We start from the raw sequence: 11,374 nt of genomic DNA, 5'->3' as shown, positions 1-11,374 counted from the left end.
AAGAAGGACGAGGTTGACATGAGTTGTGCAGATGATGCATTTCTAGACAATCCCACTGTCATGGTTGAATTATAAGGGATCCTTAATAATGCATACACTCATGTTGGCAAGGTGTTTGATTCACATCATGAAAATTTGTGGAACGAAAAAAAGGAAAAGGAAAAGAGGGATAAGGCGCTTCTGGAAGGACTGTCTTTCAGCCTTTTTAGTGGTGATGATGCAGCATATAACTCTCAAGAGTTCCTTGAGTCCAGGTTGTAGGCTGCTTCAAGTGTTCCTCATTCAAGCACAACAACTACGACGTCTATTCCAGTAGTTCGTCCTTTATTGCCAATTCCGATCTCATCCCAACCATCCCAACCATCGCCTGTAGTTAACTCCTCTCAAGTATCATTGGATGAATTGCCAATTGAGCCCTCTTCTCCAACTGCCCCCTCAGATTATGCCATTGAGAGGCAGGTGGCTGGTAGAAGGGTGCTCCCTAAGAGGTGTGTTGAGGTAGCGAATGTTTATCGGTCACCTTACTTTATCAGAAACGTGGACATGGTTCGTGACTTGAGTCGATCGGAAAAACTGGTAGGAGACTATGCATTTTCAGAGGACTTAGATGAAGAGTACGCATCACTCTCCTATATTTTTTTTAATCTTATTCGGCATATATGTATTATATTTCTTTTGTATAACACTAAGGTTTTATGTTATCATAACTGTATAGGGAGGTTTTATTTAGCTGTGCGGGCAAGACTCTCACACGAAGTCATATGAAGAGTTTGCTTCTTGATCGTCGAGTTCATACAGATGTCATTTCTGTGTGGTGTGATTATTTGAATGAGGGAAACAAATTCAGAGATCGTAAATGCCCTTGCCGTCTATTTATCACAGAGACAACTGACGTAAGTGTTCCATGGCTGTTCTCAACCTTGGGCTGCAATAGACTTTTGAATGCATTAAGTAACCTTGTAGATGCATGAAATACTAATCTAGGTGCATTAAACAACACTGAACATGCATCAAATAAGTGTCCAATTATTACAGGTTTTTATTCTCTAATACGGGTCACCTAATTTAATGAACAGATTGACTCATTGGATGTAAACTTTGCAGACGTGGAGTTGGTAAGTCCTTCAAGATTTTTACATTACCATGGCTGTTCTCAACTAAGTGTCTTTCTTTTCATTTTCGTCTTTCTTTTCATTGTTGTCTTTGTTTTCAATGTCATACAGGTTTTCATGCCTATTGTTACACCCTTGCCATTTGTCTTCTGTTACCATGTTAGTAAGAAGATGTTAGAAGTGATGCACGTGATGCCTCCGTCAACTGACTATTCTCGCCATGTTAGACATGTGGTATGTCTTCAGATCTTTTCGCAATAAAGTGCCTGATTTTCGTCTAATTTTTGTGAGAGATTATTTACTTGTCATTGTTTTACCTTTATCAGAAGAACTTGCTGAGTACACTTTCAAGTAAGATTCCAAAGTTGGTGTCTTCATGGCTTTTGATTCCTAAGTTGTATATTCTGCACGTTGCCATTGATGTCGAGCATGATACTGGAATCTACCTCATGCGTCATATGGAGATGTACAATGGGGCTAAGGGACGCTTAGGTTCAAAGGTGGGTCTAAAGGTAGTAAGTCTGTATTATTTAATTCAACTTTTCCTTGTATGTGCATTAAATATGAAGGCACTGATGTTGATTTCTTTTGTTGTTATTGTTCAGAGAGTTGATGTTAAACGTTATGTTGTGAGGGTTTGCAATGAAATTCTAACTTGGCGATACAACTCTTACAAACTTCAAGTGACGGCTGCAGCAAAGGCTTACAAGAATGGCGGTCAGATTCGGTAATGCGAAATCTTAAGTAGCTTTGTTTACCGTTTTTCCTTTTTTCTATTTTTTCATGTTAATCAAGGAGCTTTTATTTTCCCTTTTTCTCAGTAATCAAGCGCCACATGATGATTTATCATATACAGATGCACACTTAATCAATTATATTCGGAATAATGGGAAGAATAAGAAGTAAGTTCTAACTGGCCATACAGCTTTTTTTAAACTTTAGTTTTTGTCCACTCTTTGCTGTTCCGTGTTTTCTAATCTAATTACAACATGTGCATCATTAGTGAGGTCGTTGTAGAACCCGATTGGTTGCAAGTTACCCAAGGCGCGTTGCAGACCTTGCTGCCAGGAAATTGGGTAATGGATATGGTTATTGATGCTGTTGGTATTCGTACTACAATCGAAAACCCAAGTGTTGTGTATTTTCCGACAATGATAAAGGTATTCATATTCCTTATTGAGCCAAATGCTTGTTTTTGGTTTTTGAAATTACAAAGAATTTTCACAAATGTTCTCAAATTTCAGGGAGTTGTCGGTAAAAAGGGGTTTTGAAGTCAATATGTCCTACTTGACTACTTGCCCCTCAATCTAAACACAACCCAACTGGTAAATAAACATTCTCTTACTTTTTTTCCATGCACTTTTTTTTCAATGCACTTTTTTTTTTATTTGAAGTCGATACATCCTACTTGACTACTTTGTAATATTTCAGGCTTTCTTTCCTTATTGTGTGGAGAGATCACATTGGTTTGCATGTGTTGTTGACTTTGGGAAAAGGATGAACTTCATACTCGACTCCAGCCTGCCCAGGAGCCCTGACGTCAGACAAAAATTTTTAGTTGAACAGGTATGATTTATTAGTTTTTGCACAAAAACATGTTGCCCCTGACTTATTATATCCGGAAGGCTGCTCAACAAGTTTTGACTGCCCAAAATGCATTGTCGAATGAAAATACTGTTGGTGATCTTTATGTGCATGAAATACCCTTGTATGTCCATGTAATAACCTTCAGCGTGCATGAAATACTCTTTTACCCTTGGAATAGCATCGACATTTATGTTTTTGAAAGTTATGTCGGCACATTTAGCTGAGAGTTTATTCAACGAGTTTATTCAATTGTGAATATGACATACGAAAGGCAGCTCAATGGTTTTCGACTTTCCAAAATGCATTGTCGAATAAGAATACTGTTGGCAATCTTTATGTGCAGGAAATACCCTTGTCTGTGCATGACATAACCTTGCATGTGCATTAAATACCCTTATACCACAATCACAATCACTCATTGTCTTGTTTTTGTATAGCTCCTGCCTGCTTTGGAGATCATCGCAAGAGACTCTCCAAGATACACAAGGTTGTTGGCTAGAAAAATTGTGTGATCAAGCATCATGGACTGATGAGCGTTCTTACGAGGTATAAATTTTTCAACAAACATTATTCAGTATATTTTATTTCAAGCCTTTCAATATTTGTTGTCAAATAAAATTTATATGTAGGATTTGGATGAATATGGTGTTGGGGCTGGTGTCCTCTATAGTTAGTGCAATAACATTTAAATCTCTAAAAGGATCAAAGGGTATACTTTTGTATTATTATCAGTTGGTCCATGTTTATCAATAACGGTTGGCTTGCTAGATAAGTTTGACGTTATTGTCATACTGATGGCGGTGATCAACTGGTCCCTAAAAGTCACACCTATAGGATACGTTTGAGAGATGTGACGGTATGAAAATACAGTCATGTTGATGCCTAATATGACTAAACAGTTAGTCGGAGTTATTGACTAATAATTAGTCAAACGCGACGTTGAGATATTTATTTAATACGGATTAAATAATAATGGCTAAGGCGAATTAAGCAGTTAATTCGTAAATTGAATATAAACGATAATATTTAAATAATGTATATTGAATTAATTAATTATACAATATTGTCATTGTCGGACAAGTATTAATATATCGACTGAGTCATGTTACTAGTTGATATTTTAATAACCGATAACCGATGACGATTTATAATAGAATCCCGTCATATACATTTTAGCATTTTGAGTCGGACCACGAGTTACAAATAAGGAGAAAGTGAAAGCCCACTCCCTCCCTTGTGATCTCGGTTTGGACGAAGCAACAAAAGGAGAGAGCCTCTCTCCTTTTGACCTAATGCATTTCATTTGACACAAAATTAGGGTTTTGGAGCTCTCTTCTCTGAAATCCTAGATCTCTCATCGAAAAATCTCACAAAAGCTCTCTCAATATTGCAAGGCAATTAGAGAGCAATTCTAGCACAAGGGGCATAGTCTCAGACGATCTTGGGTGCAACGATTAGGAGGAAATCTACTTTGATTTCTGTTCTTAGGCCGAATTTCAAAGGACCCGAGGTTGATTCTATTCTCTTATCGTTTTCTCTTGTATTTTTGTTTTATGACAATAATCACATGTTAAAGATAGGTTATAGTCCTAAAATTTAAGGGAATTTTACGGATATTTCCCTACAAGTGGTATCAGAGCGAGGCCACGTAAATTTTTCATGTTGATTTTCATTAAACGGATTGAATCGATAAATTTTTTGCATAAAAAAAAACGTGCGGCCGAATTATTTTTTCACGGCTGTTTTTTATTTATTTTTTTGCATTGGAACCCGTGCCACATGGCTTACTGCTGATCAGTCTCAATCGTCTGATTTTGTTTTTCGATTTGTGCTTTGCATATTGTTATTTTAAACGATAATCATAGCAATATGTTAAAAATTTGTCAATTGTAATTTTGTTTCTATACGGATTAGGTTTAAATTGCAATTGTTATCAAATCGATTTTGTTTGGTTGTTGTTGCTCACGGTTTTGGCAGCTTAAATTTTTTTTTTTCGTGTTTTGCTATCGGCATGAGCTGATTAATAATAAAAAAAAATTTCTCTCGGTCCAGCCGTGAAAGAAAGAAAGAAAAATAAATTTTTAGTGTTTTTATTTTTTTTCTCTCGGCCATAATGTGCATAATACGGATTTTGTGCACTCGCTTGATAGTGAAACGGTTCACTCACGTACCATTTAGTTATTTTAAAGCGATTTAAAGTAACGGATTATCTTGGATTAAAATTAAGTTGATTAAAGCGGTTTTGTCACATAATTTTAATCATTAAAGGTGGTTTGGATAAATTTAACATAATTACGGAATTATGTCACGAATAAATTTTGTTTTAGTTGATGCATTTTTATTTATCGTTATTTTGAATGCCTTAAATGTTTTATTACGTATTTAATTTTTCAAACGGTTGTAACTTAGTGTGGCTTTAGTAGAACGTGTTACCGTAATGATGGAACACGGTCTTGGTTGTATTTTGAGATCTTGTATCTCCGTTTTGGTTTTTCCTTGTAATTACAGTTTTTATTTAGAATGTAAATAGGTTTATATTTTGTAATTTTTAAATTGTAATTTTGAGAAGACCAAAGATGGAGATCGGATGCTCACTCATTGCATGGACAAAGATGGAACATCAAGACAAGCTTCTCGGGTCCAACGGTGGATTCCAAAGTTGTATTATGTTCTTTTTACTAGGATAGGCCACACTAGGACTTTTATTTACGTTTTACATTTATTTTTATGCTTTTCATCGTTTCGATAGTTTGCATCATATTCCGCCTAAAACCAAACCACCTAATAATTGCATGAAAACTGACTCATATAGAGGTCACGCGTTAGTTTTCTTTGATATACAGATATCACACGTTTTTATTTAAGCCATCACCTAAATTAATTCATTCACGCAATGCTAGTTTTTCGTTCACTTAAAATGAATTAAAACTAAGTTGATGGGATCTTCCTCGTATAACCAAAAATTGAGAATAGTCTTTATAGGTCAAACTCCAATGAATCCCTTCTTCGTCGGTAGGCATAATATGACCCCTTCTACGTCGGGTAAGTTGGAACTGATTGACCTATTTTATCTCAACACTATGGTCACTCGTACGATCCTGTGATTATGGTGGACTATAGATAGGATTTACGGAAATCTATCGAACAAGAGTTCTAACGATAGAACTAGCTAAACAGTTGGCTTATCAATTTACGGAAATTGAGTCTTGGGATCATTTGTATAATTCTTGAGGTAGATCGATTATACAAGTGCAATGAGTCTACACGTTAAAATGAATTTTAAATAGACTTAAATCACCTCGATGAGTTGCTTATTTCGTTTTGTTTTTCCTTTCTTTTTCCGTGTAGATCACGATCACTTAAATCGCTAATAACAAAATGGTGGCCGTCCGACGACCCAATGCCAAGTGCCACATTGGACCGTGAGTCCGGGCGGATCTTCATGAATCGGATGAATCGTCTACTCGGATCGAAGAATGATGGATCAAACTTCGCGGGATCGGGAGGCGGCATTACGGAATCGCCGCCGACGGAAGCTCAAATATCCGACAGAGCCCATCCCGTCAAACCCAGGCCCCACGGCCGGAGCTAACGAGATCGCCAAGTATAACGATTTCGTCATGGAAGCGGGTGCGATTAAAAACGTACTCATTTTTGCAATGGAATCCAATTTGCAGAAACGCTTCATAGCCCAAGGTGCAAATAAGATTTTCACCACGCTCACTAAGGAATTCTCGAAAGCACCGAGAATCGTGACCTATGAGCATACCACTCGCTTCGTGATGCGAAACTCCGAGAAGGGCCAACCGGTTAGCGCACACATTCTCAAAGCATGATTGCGAATGTCGAGAGATCGGAGGCGCTTGATTGTAAAATCGGCGAGAACATCATGATTGACCGCATGCTTCATTCACTCCACGATGGTTTTGCGCTCTTTAGAGCGAATTACTATATGAATGATTTGAAGAAAAGTCCTCATGAACTACACTCCCTACTAAATGCAGACCGAGAAGGATATAAAGTTTAGTGGGAGCTTGAAACAGGATGTTCTCGTTGTGTCAAACAAGGGCAAGGGTAAGGGCAAAGCTCAGGCAGACCTAGCGGTAGGCAAACCGAAGTTTAAGAAGTCGGGATCAGGTAAGAGTGGGCCTGGTGAGTCGAGCACCTCATCAGGCGCGACAAAGAGCAAGACTGGTAACATGGAATGCCATCATTTCCACAAGACTGGGCATTGGAGGCGTACATGTCCTGTATACCATGAGGACATAAAAGCAGTTCACGTTAATCTTGTTGGTATGTCTTCTTCTTCTTCTTTTATTCATATGATTGAGATTAACCACGCAGGTTACGGAACTTGGGTACTAGATACTGGTTGTGGTTCTCATTTGTGCAATCATGTGCAGGGCCTCCGAAACATCGAACCCCTCGTAAAGGGTGAGGTGGACCTGCGTGTCGGGAATGGAGCACGAGTGGCTGCCGTCTCGAGGGGAACATACGTGATCCAGCTTCCTAGCGGATTTGAGTTATTTTTATATAACTGCTATTATGTACTCAGTCTCTCTAAAAACATTATTTCAGTTTCTGCACTTGACAAACTTGGTTTTTCATTTGTAATAGAGAATAATACTAGCATTTTCTCATTACACGATATGATTTATGGCAAGGCAGTCTCCATGAACGGAATTTATGTTTTAGATCAGACCACCGAAATATTGCACGTAATGAATAAGAAGTTAAAGGTTGGTGACAAAGATCAAACGTATCTATGGCACTGCCGTATGGGACACATTAATGAGAAACGCGTTAAACAGCTCATACAGAATGGAGCTATCTCGGCCTTTGATTTTCGATCATTTGGCACGTGTGAATCATGTCTCATTGGCAAGATGACTCGAATTTCCTTCAAAGGTGTTGGAATGCGCGCTGCTGACCTATTAGGACTCATACATACGGATGTGTGTGGACCTATGTCAATCACCGCACGAGAAGGCAATAGGTATTTCATCACTTTCACGGACGATTTAAGTAGATATGGCTATGTCTACTTAATGAAGCACAAAAGTGAGTCCTTTGAGAAATTCAAAGAATACGAGAATCGGGTACTGAGAACCAATGGGTAGAAAGATTAAAACACTACGATCGGACCGTGGTGGCGAGTATCTTTCTCACGAGTTTGATCAACACCTTAAAATTTGTGGGATTGCCCTACAGTTAACTCCACCTGGAACACCTCAATTGCATGGTGTGTCCGAACGGAGAAATCAAACACTACTTGATATGGTTCGATCCATGATGAGTCACACCGTGTTGCCTGATTCATTGTGGGGTTATGCTCTTTCATTTGCTCTAATACTTAATCAAGTCCGTCTAAAGTGTTGACAAGACTCCATATGAACTATGGAAGGGAACGGTCCCTAACTTGTCCTTTATACGGGTTTGGGGCTGCGAGGCTTATGTCAAGTGGAGACACGAGGATAAGCTCGGCCCGCGATCGGTCAAGACATACTTTATAGGTTATCCTAAAGGAACACTTGGTCATTACTTCTATTCGCCAACCGAACAACGTGTATTTGTTGCGGCTAGTGCGACATTCTTAGAGAAGGAATTTCTCGAGAATGCGAAGAGTAATAGAACCTTCGAGCCGTCGGAGATTCCAGAACCAAATACCGAGCAACCATTGGAGGAACCAGTTGCTTCAATCCCGGCAGCGGTTAGTATTCTTGAGGAACCTAGGAGATCGGGAAGAGTCTCTATTCCTCCGGACAGATACATTGGTATGGTCGAGGAACATGACATAGATGACATTCTGCTCTTAACGAGTAGTGAACCCGCAACCTATAAAGGTGCCATGACTAGTTCCGACTCAAAGCTATGGCTTGAAGCCATGCAATCCGAGATGGACTCCATGTATGAGAACAACCTATGGGATCTTGTTGACTTGCCTGCTAAGGTTCCTCCCCTTCAATGCAAATGGCTTTACAAGATAAAGCATTCTGTGGAAGGTCAACAAGATATCTATAAAGCACGACTAGTTGCAAAAGGTTTCACCCAAGTGCCAGGTTTGCACTACGATGAAATTTTTGCACCCGTAGTCATGCTGCGTTCCATTCGGATTATCTTAGCGATTGCCGCTTTTCATGACTATGAAATTTGGCAGATGGATGTGAAAACCGCCTTCTTAAACGGTTATTTGGAGGAAGAGTTGTACATGGTACAACCCGAAGGTTTCATCGATCCTGAACATCCTAAGAAAGTGTGCAAGCTTAAGCGTTCCATTTATGGACTTAAGCAAGCTTCTAGGAGTTGGAATCATCGTTTTGACCAAGTGATAAAAGAAAATGGATTTACTCGATCGGTCGAGGAACCATGTCTATATATCAAGTCGAGTGGGAGCAAGATTGTCTTCCTAATATTGTATGTCGATGACATACTCCTGATTGGGAATGACATACCTCTCTTAACTTCGGTAAAATTATGGTTGAAGAACCATTTCCAGATGAAAGATCTGGGTGAGGCACAAAGAATTTTGGGCATCCGTATCTATCGAGATAGATCACGTCGGATATTATCTCTCAGTCAGGAGTATTACATAGACAAGATCCTAGAGAGATTCAACATGACTAACTCCAAAAAGGGGTTTCTTCCTATGGCTCCAGGGGTGCATTTGAGCAAGTCTCAGGCACCAGAGACACCGGAAGAGAAAGAGCGCATGACACGGATTCCTTATGCCTCGGCTATAGGATCAATCATGTATGCCATGATATGCACACGTCCGGACGTAGCATATGGATTGAGTATGACAAGTCGATTCCAACATCATCCAGGTGAATCACATTGGATGGCTGTCAAGAACATTCTTAAGTACCTACGGAGGACTAAAGATTGGGCATTGACTTATGGAGGCGATCAAAAGCTATGCAAGAATCGGTTACGCAGATGCTAGCTTCCAAACGGATCGAGATGACTCGAAATCTCGGTCTGGATTCGTTTTTACTCTTAATGGCGCTGCAGATCGGTGGAAGAGTTCCAAACAAAGTGTTACAAAGAGATTCTACGACCGAGTCCGAGTACTATGCCGCGTCGAAGGCGCAAAGGAAGCGATATGGATGCGTCAATTCTTACAAGGACTATCTCTAGTGCCTAGTTCGAATGACCCGATCACCATCTATTGCGACAATAGAGGTGCCATCTTCCAGGCTAAGGAGCCTAAGTCTAGCAACAAGTCTAGACATGTACAACGGAAAGCTCATCTAATCCGAGATTACGTGGAGCAAAAGGAGGTAGTGATAGAAAAGATTGCTACAGATGATAATATATCAGATCCTCTCACTAAACCATTACGACAAGATAAGCATGAAGGGCATGTTAATTCCATGGGAATTAAACGTGTTCCTGAGTTGTAGTACTCTTTTATGGATTAGATTCATTCTCTTTTGTACTCTATACGACATCATCGTTTTGATATTTATATATTTTGTTTTTCATGTGGTTTTGTACGACAATTTTTGAACACCACAAAGTGAACTGAACAAACATTATATTTTGGTCCTTAATTGCCCACGTGAGTGATAACTCGGCAATTATTTTGTGACGTTGGTTGATGGTGGGTTCAACGAGCCATAAGTCAAAAGGTTGACTGACCAATCACAGAGGCGAGTTATACGGATATCTCGTAGGACACAATTGTGACATCGACATGGAGTCCTAAATGTTTTATAACATTCGGTGCCAGGTCGTGGATAGGACCTCCATGGTGATCCTATGAGTCGATTCTTTTGACTATGTTGTCTCTTGAGACTAAGGCAGATTTTGGGTGACTTTGGTTTCTTTCTCACGGTCATCCGTAACAGGGGGCCAAGTAGATTTTTTCGGGGTCATTTCATGATGTGCTTAGATCGGCGGAGTCGAGTTGAAGGAAATATTCAGCCTTTATCAGGTACTCGATATTTCTCAGGGCCACTCGAGGAGTTGTAACTGAAATGCATGGCCATGCTCGAATACGAATTCGTTTTATCAGTTGAGTTACTCTCTAGTTGGGGAAACCACTCTAGATACAGATCGATTGTAAAATACGACCTTTGCGGATCCGGATCTGCAAATTGTTTTACATTGAGTGGGAGAAATTTTAAATGAATATGAGAATCGGTTATCGCACATACACTTGTACGGACAAGTGGGAGCTTGTTGGGGCTGGTGTCTTCTACAGTTAGTGCAATAACATTTAAATCTCTAAAAGGATCAAAGGGTATACTTTTGTATTATTATCAGTTGGTCCACGGTTATCAATAACGGTTGGCTTGCTAGATAAGTTTGACGTTATTGTCATACTGATGGCGGTGATCAACTGGTCCCTAAAAGTCACACCTATAGGATACGTTTGAGAGATGTGACGGTATGAAAATACATTCATGTTGATGCCTAATATGACTAAACAGTTAGTCGGAGTTATTGACTAATAATTAGTCAAACGCGATGTTGAGATATTTATTTAATACGGATTAAATAATAACGGCTAAGGCGAATTAAGCAGTTAATTCGTAAATGGAATATAAACGATTATATTTAATTAATGTATATTAAATTAATTAATTATACAATATTGTCATTGTCGGACAAGTATTAATATATCGACTGAGTCATGTTACTAGTTGATATTTTAATAACCGATGACGATT

Source organism: Silene latifolia, chromosome 1 (assembly GCF_048544455.1).
Source record: "Silene latifolia isolate original U9 population chromosome 1, ASM4854445v1, whole genome shotgun sequence".
Taxonomy (NCBI): Eukaryota; Viridiplantae; Streptophyta; class Magnoliopsida; order Caryophyllales; family Caryophyllaceae; genus Silene; species Silene latifolia.
The sequence above is the reverse complement of the archived record's forward strand: the minus strand, read 5'-3'. Positions refer to the sequence as shown.